Source organism: Herpailurus yagouaroundi, unplaced genomic scaffold (genome assembly GCF_014898765.1).
Source record: "Herpailurus yagouaroundi ecotype Mexico unplaced genomic scaffold, PumYag 222, whole genome shotgun sequence".
NCBI classification, from domain to species: Eukaryota; Metazoa; Chordata; class Mammalia; order Carnivora; family Felidae; genus Herpailurus; species Herpailurus yagouaroundi.
Window position 1 is genome coordinate 2,625,776 of NW_024412453.1, and position 18,024 is coordinate 2,643,799.

Sequence of the window (18,024 nt, forward strand, 5' to 3'; positions counted from 1 at the left end):
GAGGAAAGGGGAGGGGGTGGGCATTGAAGAGAGCATCTTTTGGGATGAGCACTGGGTGTTGTATGGAAATCAATTTGACAATAAATTTCATATATTAAAAAAATAAATTAAAGGCTGTAACAAGAGATGAAGAAGGGCATTATATAATAATTATGAGGTCTATCCATCAGGAAGAGCTAACAATTATAAATGTCTATGCACCAAATTCAGCAGCACCCAAATATATAAAACAATTAATCACAAGCATAAGAAATCTTACTGGTAAGAATGTGGTAATTTCAGGGGACTTTAATACTCCACTTACAACAAGGGGCAGATCATCTAGACAGAAAATCATAAAAAGAAACAATGGTCCTGAATGATACACTAGACCAGATGGACTTGACAGATATATTTAAAACTTTCCACCCTAAAGCAGCAGAATATACTTTCCTCTTGAGTGCACAAGGAACATTCTCCAAGATAGATCACATAGTGGGTCATAAAACAGCCCTCAACAAATAGAAAAGAATTAAGATCATACCATGCACACTTTCAGATCACAATGCTATGAAACTTGAAATCAACCATAGGAAAAAGTTTGGAAAACCTCCAAATGCATGGAGGTTAAAGCACACCCTACTAAAGAAGGAATGGGTCAACCAGGCAATTAGAGAAGAAATTAAAAAATATATGGAAACAAATGAAAATGAAAACACAACAATCCAAACCCTTTGGGATGGAGCAAAGAGAGTCCTAACAGGAAAATACATTGCAATCCAGGCCTATCTCAGAACAAGAAAAATCCCAAATACAAAATCTAACAGTACACCTAAAGGAACTAGAAGCAGAACAGCAAGGAAACCCCAAACCCAGCAGAAGAGAAATAACAAAGATCACAGCAGAAATAAACAATATAGAATCCAACCCCCCCCCCAAAAAAAAACCCCAACAGAACAGATCAATGAAACTAAGAGTTGGTTTTTTGAAAAAAATAAAAAAAATTGATAAACCTCTAGCCAGGATTCTCAAAAAGAAAACAGAGAGGACCCAAATAGATAAAATCACGAATGAAAATGGCTTTATTACAACCAATCACTCAGAAACACAAGCAATTATCAGGGAATATTAGGAAAAATTATATGCCAACAAACTGGACCACCTGGAAGAAATGGACAAATTCCTAAACACCCACACACTGCCAAAACTCAAAAGGAAGAAACAGAAAATTTGAACAGACCCATTAACTAGTGAAGAAGTTGAATCTGTTATCAAAAATCTTCCAACAAGTCAGAGTCCTGGACCAGATGGCTTCCCTGGGGAATTCTACCAGACATTTAAAGCAGAGTTAATACCTATCCTTCTCAAGCTTTTCCAAAAAATAGAAAGGGAAGGCAAACTTCTGGACTCATTCTATGAAGTCAGCATTACTTTGATTCCTAAACCAGACAGAGACCCAGCAAAAAAAGAGAACTACAGGCCAATATCCCTGATGAATATGGATGCAAAAATCTCAATAAGACACTAGCAAATCGAATTCAACGGCATATAAAAAGAATTATTCACCATGAACAAGTGGGATTCATTCCTGGGCTGCACGGCTTGTTCAACATTCACAAATCAATCAACGTGATACATCACATTAACAAAAGAAAAGGTAAGAACCATATGATCCTGTCAATCGATGCAGAAAAGGCCTTTGACAAAATCCAGCACTGTTTCTTAATAAAACCCTCGAGAAAGTTGGGATAGAAGGAACATACTTAAACATCATAAAAGCCATTTATGAAAAGCCCACGGCTAACATCATCCTCAGTGGGGAAAAACTGAGAGCTTTTTCCCTGAGATCAGGAACACGACAGGGATGTCCACTCTCACCGCTGTTGTTTGACATAGTGTTGGAAGTGCTAGCATCAGCAATCCGACAACAAAAGGAAATCAAAGGCATCAAAATTGGCAAAGATGATGTCAAGCTTTCACTTTTTGCAGATGACATGATATTATACATGGAAAATCTGATAGACTCCACTGAAAGTCTACTAGAACTGATACATGAATTCAGCAAAGTCGCAGGATACAAAATCCATGTACAGAAATCGGTTGCATTCTTATACACTAATAATGAAGCAACAGAAAGACAAATAAAGAATCTGATCCCATTCACACTTGCACCAAGAAGCATAAAATACCTAGGAATAAACCTAACTAACCTATGTGTTGAAAACTATAGAAAGCTTATGAAAGAAACTGAAGGAGACACAAAGAAATGAAAAAACATTCGGTGCTCATGGATTTGAAGAATAAATATTGTTCAAATGTCAAGGGTACCCAAAGCAATCTACACATTCAATGCATTCCCAATCAAAATTGCACCAGCATTCTTCCCAAAGTTAGAACAAGAAATCCTAAAATTTGTATGGAACCACAAGAGACCCCGAATAGCCAAAGTAATAATTAAGAAGACCAAAGTGGGAGGCATCACAATCCCAGACTTTAGCCCCTAATACAAAGCTGTAATCATCAAGACAGTTTGGTATTGGCACAAAAACAGACACATAGACCAGCGAAATAGAATAGAGAACCCAGAACTGGGCACACGAATGTATGGCCAACTCATCTTTGACAAAGCAGGAAAGAATATCCAATGGAAGAAAGTCTCTTTAACAAATGGTGCTGGGAGGGAAGCTTGGGTGGCTCAGTCAATTAAGCATCCGACTTAGGCTCAGGTCATGATCTCACGTTTCATAAGTTCAAGCCCCGCATCAGGCTCTATTCTGACAGCGCAGAGCCTTGCACCTGCTTTGGATTCTGTGTCTCCCTCTCTCTCTCTGCCACTCCCCTGCTCATGCTCTGTCTCTCTCTCTCAAAAGTAAATAAATATTAAAAAAATAAAAAAATGGTGCTGGGAGAACTGGACAGCAACATGAAGAAGAATGAAACTAGACCACTTTCTTACACCACATACAAAAATAAACTCAAAATGGATGAAAGACCTGAACGGAGACAGGAAACCATCAAAACCCTAGAGGAGAAAGCAGGCAACTATCTTTTTGACCTCAGCCACAGCAGTTTCTTACTTTACACATCATCAAAGGCAAGGAAATTAAGAGCCAAAATGAACTATTGGACCTCATGAAGATAAAAAGCTTCTGCACTGCAAAGGAAACAATCAACAAAACTAAAAGGCAGCCGATGGAATGGGAAAAGATATCTGCAAATGACATATTGGATAAAGGGCTAGTACCCAAAATCTACAAAGAACTCACCATACCCCACACCTGAAAAACAAATAATCCAGTGAAGAAATGGGCAGAAGACATGAATAGAAACTTTTCCAAAGAAGACATCCAAATGGCCAATAGACACATGAAGCAATGCTCAATGTTACTCCTCAGCAGGGAAATACAAATCAAAGCCACACTGAGATACCACCTCACACAGGTCAGAAAGACTAAAATGAACAAATCAGGCAACTATAGATGCTGGAGAGGATGTGGAGAAATGGGAACCATCTTGCACTGTTGTTGGGAATGCAAACTGGTGCAGCCGCTCTGGAAAACAGTGTGGAGGTTCTTCAAAAAATTAAAAACATAACTACCTTATGACCTAGCAATAGCACTGCTAGGAATTTACCCAAGGGATATATGAGTGCTGATGCATAGGGGTACATGTACCCCAATGTTTATAGAAGCACTTTCAACAATAGCCAAATTATGGAAAGAGCCCAAATGTCCATCATCTGATGAATGGATAAAGAAGATGCGGTTTATATATACAATGGAATACTACTTGGCAATGAGAAAGAAGGAAATCATGCCATTTGTAGCAATGTGGATGGAACTAGAGGGCATTATGCTAAGTGAAATAAGTCATACAAAGACAGATACCATATGTTTTCACTCATATGTGGATCGTGATAAACTTAGCTGAAGACCATGGGGGAAGGTAAGGGGGAAAAAAAGTTACAAACAGGAAGGAAGGGAGACAAACCATAAGAGTCTCTTAAATATAGAGAACAAACTGAGGGTTAAGGGGGGTAGTGGAGAGGGGAATGAGGATGATGGGCATTGAGGAGGGCACTTGTTGGGATGAGCACTGGGTGTTGTATGAAAGCCAATCTGACAATTAATTATATTAAATAAATAAAAATAAAAAATAAATACACAATTAATTAATTTTTAAAACCATGCAAAAAAAGACTTTGAAATGAAAATATAATAAAATACAGAAGGCCACTACATTATGATCAAAGAGTCAATCCAGCAAGGAAATATGACATTTATACATATACACACCCATCAAAGAAGCACCAAAATACATAAAACAAATATTAACAGACCTAAATTGGGAAACTGACAGTAGTATATAGTAGGGGATTTTCACACCCCATGGATAGGTCATCCAGACAGAAAATCCTTAAGGTAACATCAGCCTTAAATAACACATTATACCTGATGGACTTAATATATATATACAAAACATTCCATAAAAAAGCAGAATATACATTCTTATCAAATGGACACAGAATATTCTCCAGAATTGATCACATATTAAACCACAAAACTAGTCTCACTAATTCAAGAAAACTGAAATCTTTTCAACCTTTTTTTCTAACACAATGATATAAAACTAAAGTCAATTACTAGAAACTAGAAAACTACAAATATGTGGAGATTAAACATGTTACTGATCAGCAACTAGTTCAGAGAAGAAATCAGGGGAGAAATTTAAAAAAATGCAAACTATTATGATACACCAAAATCTATGATATACAGCAAAAGTGGTTTTAAAGGGAAGGTTTTTTTTTTGTTTTTTTTTTTTGTTTTTTTTTTTTTTTAGCAATTTAGCCCTATCTCAAGAAACAAGAGATGTATCAAATAAACAATCTAATTTTACAACTAAAAGAACTTGAACATAGACCAAAGTTACCAGAAAAGAAATAATAAGGATTATAATGGAAATAAATTAGGGACTAAAAAAACAATAGAAAAGATCAATGAAACTAAGAGCTAGTCCTTTGACACAATAAACAAAACTGATAACACTTTAGCTAGACTCACCAAGAAAAAGAGAGAGAGGGTGCAGATAGAATCGCAAATGAAAGATGAGAATTTACAACTAATACCACAGAAATACAAAGGATCATGAGACCACTATTAAAATTATACATCAACAAACTGAACAACTTAGAAGTAAGTTCCTAGAAATTTATAATCTTCCAAGAGTGAAACATGAAGAAATAGGCAATTCTGAATAGACCAATTATTAGTAAAGGGAATGTAACAGTAATAAAAAAACCTCCCAAAAAACAAAACTCTAGGAGTAGACAGCTTCACTGGTGAATACTAACAAACTATCAAAGAAGAATTAATACTTAACCTTCTCAAACTCCTTCAAAAAAAATGAAGAGGAGGAAACAATTCCAAACTCAGTTAAAAAGGCTAGCATTACTCTGTATCAAAACCAGATAATCACACCACAAAAAATAAAATTACAGGCCAGTATCCCTGATAAATACAGATGTAAAAATACTCAACAAAATATTAACAAACCAGGGGCACCTGGGTGGCTCAGTCAGTTAAGTGTCCAACTTTGGCTCAGGTCATGATCTCACAGTTCATGAATTTGAGCCCCACATTGGGCTCTGTGCTGACAGCTCAGAACCTGGAGCCTGCTTTGGATTCTGTGCCTCTTTCTCTCTCTGCCCCTGCCCAACTTGTGCTCTGTCTCTCTCTCCTTCAAAAATAAATAAAAGTAAAAAAATTTAAATTGTGCATTAAATACTGTTATCCCTTCTTTAAAAAAAACATATATTAACAAATCAAATTCAATAATATATTAAAAGGATCAAATACCATGATCAAGTGGGATTTATTCCAGGGATGCAAGGATGGCTCAACATCTGCAAATCAATATGATATAGCATTAACAAAATAAAAGATAAAAATGATATGATCATCCCAACAGATGCAGAAAAAGCATCTGACAAAATTTAGCATCCATTTGTGATAAAAATTCTCAACAAAGTAAAAACAGAGGAAACATACCTTAACATAATAAAGTCCATTTATGACTAACCCACAGCTAAAATCATATTAATGGTGAAAAGCTGAAAGCTAAGATCAGGAACAAAACAAGGCTGTCCACTAGCCCCACTTTTATTCAGCATAGCCTTGCAATTCTTAGCCACAGCAATCAGACAAGAAAAAGAAATAAAAGGTATCCAAATTTGAAAGAAAGAAGTAAAACTGTTTGCCATATATAAAAAATCCTAAAGACCCTACTAAAACAGAATAAAGGAATTCAATAAAGTTGCAGGATACAAAATTAATATACACAAATATATGAATTTCTATACATTGACAATAAACAATAAGAGAAAAATTATGAAAATAATCCCATTTACAGCTGCACCAGAAAAAAATAATAAGATACCTAGGAATAAATTTAACCATGGAGGTGAAAGACCTGCATACTGAACTCTATAATACATTGTTGGAAAAAAAAATGGAGAAGATACAGATAAATGGAACGATTATTCCATGCTCATGGATTGTTAGAATTAAGAGTTAAAATGTCCATTTTACCAAAAGCAATCTACAGATTCAAAGTAATCCCTATCAAAATTCCAATGACATTTTTTAAAATAAAACTAGAATAATTCTAAAATTTATATGGAACCACAAAGACCTTGAATAGCCAAAACAATCTTGAGAAAGAAGAACAAAGCTAACAGGTATCATGCTCTCTTATTTCAAAGTATACTTCCAAGCTATAATAATCAGAACAGTATGGTATTGGCATAAAAACAAAAAAATAAATCAATGGAAAATAATAGCAAGCTCCTTAATAAATCCATGCATACATGGCAATTAACTTATAACAAAGGAGGTAAGAATATACAATGTCAAAAGGACAGTATCTTCAGCAAATGATGTTGAGAAAACTGAACAGCTACACGCAAAAAAAAATGCAATTGGATCACTATCTTACCCCATATGCAAAACAAACTCAAAATGGATGAAAGATTTGAATGTAAGACCTGCCTGAAACCATAAAACTCCTAGGACAAAACAGGCAATAAGGCTCCTTCACAATGATCCTACCAATATTTTTTTTGGATCTGACTCCAAAGGCCAACTGGATGTCTTCTTTGGAGAAATGTCTGTTCATGTGTTCTGCACATTGTTTACTTGGGTTATTTGTTGTTTGGTTGTTGAGTTTTGTAAGTTCTTTATATATTTTGTATGCTAGCTCTTTATTGGGTATGATGTCATTTGCAAGTATCTTCTGTAAAGTAACATACCAAGAATGAACTTGTAAAATATGTAAACTACGGATCTGGACATTTTGATGTGTTAATGGAGGTTGATCAGTTGTAATGATATGATGAGTAGTAGTATGAGTATCAGTGAAACACAACATTAAACAAAAGTAAGATACCTCAATACATACACTAGAATGACTGAGAAGGGACACTGTACAGGAAAGTTAACAAAGGCATGAAACTGAGATCCCTACCAAGGCGTTCTTGCAAGAATGGACCCTGGCTAGCATATGAAAACTTGGATCTCAGGAGATTCCTACCCTTCTCCAACCGATAGGCGGCACTCACTGCACCTAAATCGTTTCGGCCCAAACAACGTGGTTTATGTTTGAAGGGGTTCAGAACAAAATATTCTCTGGGGGTTCTCTCCAAAATATTCCCCTTTTGGAGAGGGGTTCTCTCCAAAATATTCTGCTTTGGTATATTTATTATTTTGAATGAGGGAATTTGAGTAACAACAGATGCAAGAAGGGCTTTCTGACCTCCTCCCTTTATATCTAAAAACAGTCATAAAACTTTATATGAAAGTCTGATGAGTGGATTAAGAAGATATGGTATAAACATACAATGGAATATTACTCAGCCATCAAAAGAATCAAACCTTGCCATCTGCAACAACGTGGATGGAGTTAGAGTGTATTATACTCAGTGAAATACATCAGTCAGAGAAAAATACTATATGATTTCACTCATATGTGGAATTTAAGAAGTAAAAAAAATACACATAGAGGAAGGGAGAAAAACGGGAAACAAACCAAAAGAGAGACTCTTAACTACAGAGGACAAACTGAGGGTTGATGAAGGGGAGGTGGGTGAGGAATAGGTTAAATGGGTGATGGGCATTAGGAGGGCACTTGTTTTGAGCACTGGGTGTTATACTTAAATGATGAATTACTAAATTCTACTCCTGAAACCAATACTACATTATATATGTTAACTAAAATTTAAATTAAAATTTGGGGAAAAAATCTGAGAAATTGGAAAAAAACAAAGAGAACAGAACAAAAACCAATTTCACATGAAGAAAGCACCCTCTCTGTACCAGAAAAAAAAGAACATTTGCATGACCAGAACACTGAAGTTCACTCTGAAAAGGACCTGTACAAAAAACCCTACTAAAATAACCTTTATCTTCCATTACTTCCCCCTATATATTTCTTAGTCACTTTCCCACAATTGACTATCTCTAGCCCAAATCCTTTTGTCTTATCACATTTCCACATATTTATCATTTCTTTGTTAAAAAAGTATATAACCTCTGAGTCCAAACTGATGCTTTAGGTCTTCATTTTCCTTATGAAGACCCCCATATGCATGTAAAAATGTTAAATAAAATTTGCATGCTTTTCTTCTGTTACTCTGTCTTACATCAGTTTAATTCTCAGGCCTAGCCAAGGACTCTGACTGCAGAAGGAAGTCTTTTCTCTCCGACATGCTGAATACCTGCTTTCCTTCTGGGAGCCTGGAATTTTGGTACATGCAAGGCAAAGGGTACCTATATGATTGCTGTACAATCAAAAACTTGGGGGCTGAGTCTCTGATGGGCTTATATGGGCAGAAACATCACATGTGTCACGTCATTCTTGCTGCTAAGGGAAGAGTGAGCTACATGTGTCCCCTCAGGGGGGAGAGTGAGCATAAAGAAAAGTGCACATTCCTCTAGACTCCACCTGTGTCTTTTTCATTATGACCCAGCTGTATATCCTTCCTACATCACTGCAATAAATCTTAGCCATGAATATGACTATATGATTAGTACTGTGAGTACTTCTAGCAAGTCTTTAAATATAGAGGTAGTCTTGGGGACCTCAAACTCAGGCACAAGAGAACTCTATGGGGTGATGGCAGTGTACCATGTTTTGATATATATTTGTCAAGACAGACCGGATAGTACACTTAATATCTGAGCATTTCACCATATGTAAATTATAGTTCAATAAAATAAAAATGATTAAGAAGGCTAAAAAATTTATAAATGCCAAGTTACAACAGGCAAGTATTACAAGCAAGGAGCAGGCACAGTAGAAATCAGGCCAAAAGGCAAAGAAAAATTTATATTGCTGAAGTCTACAATTTATGAGAAAGAAACAATAATTTTATCTCTGCTCTCAGTAATACATAAAACCCAACTACAAGAAATGCCAAGAAATAAACACAGGCACACTAATGACAGGATAACTTAATAAAACAGTCCAAGAAAAGGCAAGTAGACAAAAAATAAGTGAGGGTATATAAGCCTTAGTAAATAAATCAGCAACTATTTAAACAGTGATTGAAGGAAACAAAGATAACAGGGGCACCTGGGTGGCTCAGTGGGTTGAGCTTCCAACTTCTGCTCAGGTCACCATCTTGCCGTTGGTGAGTCTGAGCCCTGCATTGGGCTCTGTGCTGACAGCTCAGATTCTTTGTCTCCCTCTTCAGATTCTTTGTCTCCCTCTCTCTGGCCCTCCTCCACTGATGCTCTGTCTCTCTGTGTCTCAAAAATAGATATAAAAAAATTTTTTTTTAAAGACAACATAAATGCTCATGTTAATAAAAAAATAGGTAAATTGAAAAAAACTACAATATTAAAATGGAAAATAGGAGGCTAAAGAAAATAACAAAAATAAGGAAAATTATGGGGTTAAAAAACTGAAGAACTTCAGAATTAAAAAAAAATCAAAATTGGTTCTATGGGGAAAAGGAAAGGAAAAACAACTCGCTAACCTGTTCAAGAAAAGGAGAAAAAAATACTATAAAAAGACAAGGAGGAAAACACATTTAAACAGAGGATTTTTTTTAAATCATAAGAGATTACATGTATAACTTTATGCAAATACATTTTAAAATCTATTTGAATGGAAAATTTATAGAAAAATACAATATACCAAAATTTATCCTTTTGGAGATATAAAACAGTCCAATTTTCATCGAAGAAACACAAATAGTATCAAAGAAATGCTCCATCATAGCATAGGGAAATTCTGTCAAACCTTCAAATATCAGACAATTCCAATACTACTTAAAATTTCAAGAGCATATAAAGTAAATGACCAAATTATTTTTAGAAAGCAAACCTATCTAACAAAGACTACTTCCCAAAAAACCCCACTAATTCCACTCACATATCAATGCAAAAATTCTGAATAGAATACTACCAAGCATAATTACATTAAAAAAAATTAACACTCTAAGCAGGTGGCATTTATTCCAGGAACAGAAGGGTGGTTCAATATTAGAAAATCTATCATGTAATTCACCATATTAATATATCTCAGGGGGGGAAAATCTTACAATCACCTCCTTGAAAAGGCCTCTGACAAAATTTAACTTCTGTTCCTGATTAAAACCACTAAAAACGAATAGGAATTCATGAATATGTTCTAACACAGTAAAATGTACACACAAAGAATGATGGCCAGTGTACTCACTACGGTTTCACAATGTATTAAGGATATTAGACAATGAAATCAGACAAGAGAAAACAAGAGTAAAACTATCAAGCAGATATAATTGCTTGACCTAAAAGAATCAGAGTGAAAAGCAAAAAATTAAATCTTCTTAAATTTTAATAGTATATAAAATTTTACTTAATTTGTAGTAATATATAAAATTAATGTAAAAACCAGTAACTTTCACATACACAGTTCTTATAAACAGAAAACTTATTACAAGCCATAAAAGAAGAGAACATTTCAGTTTATAATGGTAACAAAAAGACAAAATACTTAGAAACAAATATAACAACAAATGTGCGATTTTAAATGAGGAAAACTTTAAAGCCCTCTTGTAAAACTCAGAAATTGATTTGAACAGTTGGAAAAATATTCCTTGTTCTTAAATAGGATGATATAAAATAAATATATCATTCTTCTCCCAAGTCAGTATATATTTAATGTTGTCTCACTGAAAATAATAACCAGTAAGTTTCTTTTTCATTCTAAAGTTTATGTGGAAAGGTAAGAAAAAACAGCTAGGAAAACACTGAAAAATAAGATTAATGAGGTGAAGTTTAGCTCTACCAGATGTTAAAACATTCTATAAAGTCTACTTAAAAATGGGTGGTACTAGTAAAATAACTGAAAGTCAGAAAAATGGAACAGAATAGAAAGTCAAGAAATAAACCAAAACACATACAGAAATTCAGGATATGCTGTAAGTGACAATGAATTCACTGGGCAAAAGATGTATTTTTAATAAATGTTGCTAGAACAAAATAATACTCATTTGGAAAAGGTAAAATGTGGAAATGGGAAAAGTCTCCATGAAATCAAAATCCACTAGCAATACAAGTTTCATATTATAATATATATTAAAAAAACGTGTTGTGCAGTAAATAGTAACGTGAGCCAAGTTAAAAGACAAATGACAAACTGAGGAAACTAGCAATGCGTATGACAGGCAAAGGGCTCATCTCTCTAAAATATAGAGTTCTTCAAATGGAAGGGGGGAAATAAGCACCACAAAAATGGGGGGGGGGGGGGAAGAAACAACCCTGTGTGGTATTGGTGAAGAGATAAAAACTATGATCAATGACACAGAATAGGATCCAGAAATAGATTCACATAAATATGGTCAATTATTTCCCACAAATTACCAAAGGAATTCAATGGGTAAAGAAAAGACTTCAAACAATGGTGCTGGGACAACTGAATATGTGTATGGGAAAAAAAAATGAGCACTGACCTTACCTCAAAAATGAACCCCAAATATATGACAGATCTAAATTAAAAGTCTAAAAATATAAAACTTTCAAAGGAAACAGAAGAAAATCCCATTAACCTGGTATATGAAGATTTCTTACTTAGGACACCCAAACTATGAGGCACAAAAGAAAATGTAACCGGATGTAAGCAATATAAAAAACTTTTACTCTTCAAAAGACATTGCTGAAAAAAACCAAAAAGCCAGCCAGAAAAAGGAAATATTCATAATACATGTATCTGATAAAGATCTTCTATCTAGAATACATAAAAAATTCATATAAAATTTTAGGAACAGAAAACAGATCAGTACTCTAGTTATGGGAGGATGTGACAAAGGGGTACTGGGGAAAAGAGCCGGACACAAATATACAGCCCACATGATTCCATTAAGATGGTACCCAGAATAGGCAAAATCCTATCAAGGGTTAGGGTGAGCAGGGTGAGTGGTGGTTGAAAACAAAGGGGCCGGAGGATATTCTCTGTTGTGATACAAATAGTCTGTGTCTTCACAGAGGTATGCATTTTTCAAAACCGATCACATTGTCACTCAAAATCTGGGCATTCCATCTTATGTAAATTATACTTCAAGCGAAACACATTTTAAAGATCATTGTAGCTCCTATTCATTGAACACAAAGGGTAAAAAACCAAAAAACAAAAAACCAATCTTTAGCTTTAAGAATGTGACAAGACACCTTCGACAGCCCTATAGTAGGGATAGTGTAATTTTCTTTTGGGTCTCAAACAACATGAAGCCTGGTGCACTGTGCATTATTTATATAAAGATTGCAATTCTCAATATAAGACTAACCTCACTCAAAATGGCATGGCAGGTGTTCTGTTTATATGGCAATGGCATAACATCAACTTATAATTCATAGAACCTTCTAACTCTGCAATAGTGCCATTCTTCAATTTTTCATTAGGAGGGAGGGCTTCACCTCAGGGTAAATATCACTCCTCACTGATTGATAAAAGACACTCAATATATGTCTGCTACATTAATAATAAAGGAGTTTATGCCAATCAAAGTCTTAAAGAGAAAAAAAAACTACAGAAACAAAGTTCCTAAAGCAAAACCATAGCAAAACAAAGATTCATACAAAAAAAAAAAAAATGATCATTCACCAGAACACTGGAAATAGTAAGATAAAATGAAAACAGAATGATTGCATAATAATGGCAATCCCTTCAGTGAAATTTTATTTCATCTGTTTTAAAGAGGATAAATTCCATGAGAGGATAATATATCGTGAAAGGGGGAAAGATGAAAAACATTCTATGTGATATAAACACTTTAAAAAAAAAAACATATATGTTAGTTTATGTATAAAGAAGAAAAATGACAGAATAAACAAATGTGTTGACAGTACTTGTCTCTCAGGTGGTGGAATATAGGAGATTTACACATTCTATAATTTGTTATGCCTTTAAGATTTGAATTCTACACAATTCACCTGTACTATTGTTCTAATTGCTTCTTCAGATGTTGGGCGTAAAAATCTGTGAAGAAAGAACTACCTGATGTACTAGCTGACCCAAGAACTTTTTTCTCTTGCTCTTATAGTGAATAATATTTTGATATATTAACCATAAGTTTGCACTTTAGTACAATCTTAGTATTGAAGTACTACATTCCCATTTTTTTTTTTTTTTGTCTCAAAGAAGAGTGAGGAACACCTAAGCCTAAAAGGACAAAGTCTAATTTTTACCATTTATCCTTTCTAGGGTAACTCATGTGATTTGGAATTATACACAAAGAGGGAGTACAAAGCTTCTTAAAAACCTGTCATTCCACCTCCTTCACTACCTCCAAGACAGATTTGGGAGAACCTTCAGGAAGAAGAGTCTAAAAGAGCCTGGCCAGCAATCAGTTCACCCACAATATCCTGGTCCTAAATACTAATTTCACTACCACTCTTGTCCTCCCCAAAGCTGGATGTAACACTGGGGTGGGAGGGAAAAGAAGAGGACGTAGAAGAGGCACAAACCTAGTATGTCTGAAAAGTTTTAGGGCAGTCTATTGATGTGTGGGTTCCAAAAACACAATTAAATGGAGTTACTGAAAATTAAGCTATTACATTGCTTACAGTGATTTCTTAAAATGAGATTTTTAGTCACTATACTTACTTCATTTACTTTTCTTAAAAGTACTTAGCTGTTCTTTTTTTTTTTTTTATATAATGTTTTTAAATTTATTTTTGAGACAGAGAGAGACAGAGAGCATGAGCAGGGGAGGGGCAAGAGAGAGAGAGACACAGAATCCGAAGCAGGCTCCAGACTCTGAGCTGTCAGCACAGAGCCCAACGTGGGGCTTGAACTCACAGATGGCGAGATCATGAACTGAGCCAAAGTTGGACACTCAACCGAGTGAGCCACCCAGGCGCCCCATGAGTTGTTCTGAGCGAAATATAGCAGCTTTCTTAACTCTGCTAATACAGAGGCATCTTTCCTTTTAAATCTTCTGCCTACTTTGCATACAATGAGGTGACCAAGATGGCCTGCCTGTTTACTCTGAGCTGGACCAACCTTTAGAAAGGCTCTTCTGGCTCTAGGTCCTAACCACCCTTTTCTTTGAACATGTGCTTTAGAAAACTTGTAATTATACATCCTTTCTCTGTTTAAAATACAGATAACCCTTTTTTACAAGCCTCTTTCCTGTTTTACAACCCCAAACTGCCTTTCTGAAGGACCTGGGAGTCATCCTTTGACACGTAATCCTTAAGGAAGATAACACCCCTATTCCCAGTCTCTGTGCGAGGGGGGAGCTAGCTTTCAACAGGTACCAATCAGCAAACACAGATGGCCTCATCAGAGAACCACATGGACAAACTCAGGAAGTTACTCAAGGTGTTCTCCTGGTCAACCTTCCCTCTGAAAGGGCGGGCCTACGCTGGCCGACTCCATCTTGTTCTGTGTTCTCCACCTTGAGTGAGTATGTCCCTGACATGACCCCTTTTCCGGAAAATGGCAGAAACCTCAGACCGCACCTCCTCCCCTTGAGTAACCTCCCGCTCACCGCTCACCCATTCAAACTTCCCGATCAAAACACGCCCAGCGACCTGCGTAACAGGACTCCGACCCTTCCCCAGCCAATCGGCTGAGGCCACAGCCATTACCTCACCAACTGCCCCTAGACCCCTATAAAACCTTTGTGCTTTTGAAACTCGCTGGCTCTCCCTGGTATCTCACTGCTGCGTCGGTGCAGGTAGGGGATTGAGCTCGAGCTAGCTCGAATAAAGGCTCTTTTGCTTTTGCATCGGACTCGGCTCCCTAGTGGTCTTTGGGGATCACGAATTCTGGGCATAACACCTCCAATTTTTCCAACTTTCCCACTGTCTCACCTCAGTCCACAAACACCTTCCCACCCTTTGTTTCAGCAGAGTTGAGCTCAGACTGAGTTCTGGCCTCTCTTCCCTGCTCCGGTAGCCTCGCATAAAGTCTTCCTTGCCTGTTTTACTTCGTCCAGTGCAATTTTTGCTTTGAGAGAAGAAAACTAAGACAACGTGAGCTTCCTGCAGCACTTAACTTCCATACCCTTTCTCTCTATTTATTGAACACTTACTGTGTTCTGTCAGTTGAAATAGTCTAGTCACCCTGAGAGATGGGTACGCGTAATATCCAGGTTCTTTCAGACAAGGAAACCCAGGCCTTGTGAAGTCAAAGTTTACCTTGGGTCATTGCTATAATCTGACTGTCTGGGTCCTCCCCTCCTCTTATGTTGAAATCCAGACCCGGATGTGATGGTATCAGGATGAGGGACATTGGGCACGTGATGAGGCCATGAGGATGGAGCCCCGATGAATGGGATTAGTGCCCATATTATAAGACAGGGCCCCAGAGAGCTCCCCTGCTCCCAGAAATCAGGCTCTCACCACACACTGAATCTCACGGACCTCTGAACTGAGACTTCCCAGCCTCCAGAACTGTGAGAAATACATTTGGGTGGTCCAGCCCACGGTAGGTATTCTATTACAGCAGCCCCAGCTGACTGGGACAGTCACACAGCAAGTCGATTCTGGACACCCCAGCCCTCGACCCAAAACACGTGCCTCCAGACCCCTGGCTTTCAAATACTGAAGGCAACCAAAATAAAATTGTTTGTTTAATGTGTTCCCATTAGCTTCTCTGTGTGTCTTGGGGTCCAGAGAAGTGTCTCCTACTTCATGTGCTTGTTTTGGCACTTTCTCCTCCCTGGGAAGTCCGGGATGCATTCCCCAGAGCAGGGGCACTTGGAGAGGAAAAGGAAGGGAGTGAGGTCCAGTGAGGGACATGCAAAACTACAGGATGGAGGGTCAATGCTGGGTGTGGTGGCGAGCGACGTTAGACAGTGAGGTACGGGGAATATTATAATATATATGTTACATACAACGGGCTTTGGAGGGGGCAGAAAGGGTTGTGGAGGGTTCCAGTGTATTGGGGCTTTTGGGGGTGTTAGGGGGTTCGCACTTTCCGGCTCTGCACTCAACAGTGCGGCCAGGGGGTGGGCCTTCGGGGAAGTCCAGGAAGCCCACCCTCCGCCTCCCCGGGGAAATCTGGGGAGAAGACACCACCAGGCGGGGTGGTCCCCCATTCACCGCTCGGGCCTCGAAACCGCCAGTGCTACACCTGCGCCTCCGCCGCTAAGGGACGCGGGTCACCGGGCGCGGGACCTCCTCCCAACGCCTTCGCCAACCGCCCAGCTGCCTGCCGGCCCCGCGAGCAGGTCAGCGGCCATGGACTCTTCCTCGCGCATGCGCGCACGCGCCCAGTCCCCCAGCCTGCCCCCTCCTCCCTGCAGCCCCGCCACCTGGCCCGAACGCGCCTCCCTGCTCCCTGCGCGCTCTGGACCCTCCGCCCGGGACCCCGTAGAGTGTGGGGCCCCACCCAGCACTGCCCGAGGCCCCCAGACCCTGAGGGCCCTACCTCGCGGCCCGTGCGCTTGCCCCCAGGCTCTCTGCCTCTAGACCCCGCTGGACCACCCCACCACCCTCCAACTCTCAAGGGGTCCCCTCTCCCTCAAGTGTCATGGTCACCTCAGCGGGCCAGTAGCTCGTGGCAGGAAGTTGGGAGAGATTCAGTGGCCGCCCTCTAGGGTCTGTGGGCGGCAGCAGAGAACTTGCAGAGGTTCCCCCCACTCGGGGGCCCGCAAGCCTGCTGCGGGGGCCACTCGCAGCCCCCGACGTGGGGCGACTCTGGCGTAAGGCGCGCGCGGTCCTCGAGTCCAGCTCCCCAGCGAGCGCCGCCCGCGCCTCGACACGTGGGCGCTCTGCGCGTTGTGACTCCCACGGCGTCCTCTCCACGCGCTTCCCCGACCCGCCAGCCACTCAGGGGGCCTCACGTCCCGACCTCTCTCCTGCTCCACAGATTCGTCAGTGGTCGCTTCTCTTGGCGGACCCCACCCCAATACCCACCTTCGGTGTAGCTTAAGCGTTGCCAGGCCGGTTCTGAATTCTGCCAGAGGCAAATCTCTTCCCTACCCCGCCGGGGATCCGGTTCTGGCCTCCAGGCAGCAAATGGAATTGGGTTCTTGAACTGTCAGGTTAAGCTTGGTCAGGAGAGGGTGCTGGCGGGACGCTACAGGACCAAAGGCTGCTGCTCCAGGTTCAGTGTTTTCTCTTGATTGTTGCTCTCCCCTTGCTGCCAGCAGCAGGTGTGGAGGACATTTCTGGGCATTCACCCTGTACCTCCCCCGACCCCCATTAACCGTGGATTCTCAGTGACTCCGGCAGGTGCCCCTGCCTGGCACCAGCCTGCCAACAACCACAGAGAAGAGTTTCCTGCTTGCTAGATCCAGCCACAGTTCCTTGCTGGCTAGTCTAGGCAGCCTGTAACTATGGGGTGTTTCCTGTTTGCTCAGCAGGTTTGGAACAGCCTTGACCCAAGGCCAAGAAACTTCACCATCAAGTGAGCCCCAAGTTCACCTTCTCCAAGAATATCTGAATCCCAGCCTTGGGGAAGGGTCCTCTTCCAAGTTTGTTTCTTCCTTGGATATTTTCCCTCATCCATAGTGTATCCTTTGGAGTTCCCTGTACCTCCTATAGCTAACCCCCT

At 39.1% G+C, this 18,024-nt stretch overlaps 1 long non-coding RNA gene across 2 annotated transcripts in view; it reads right to left on the reverse strand.

Moving 5' to 3' along the window:
* Positions 1-17,147, reverse strand: part of LOC121019410 (uncharacterized) — a 53,134-nt gene extending 35,987 nt beyond the window's left edge. The window contains exon 1 of one of the 2 annotated variants that reach the window (XR_005785571.1): positions 17,007-17,147. This is a non-coding gene — a long non-coding RNA (uncharacterized LOC121019410). Of the gene's footprint in view, positions 1-16,568; positions 16,677-17,006 lie in introns of those variants that run through there. The other variant, XR_005785569.1, reaches the window with a different exon arrangement.
* Between the last annotated feature and the right edge of the window lie 877 nt (positions 17,148-18,024).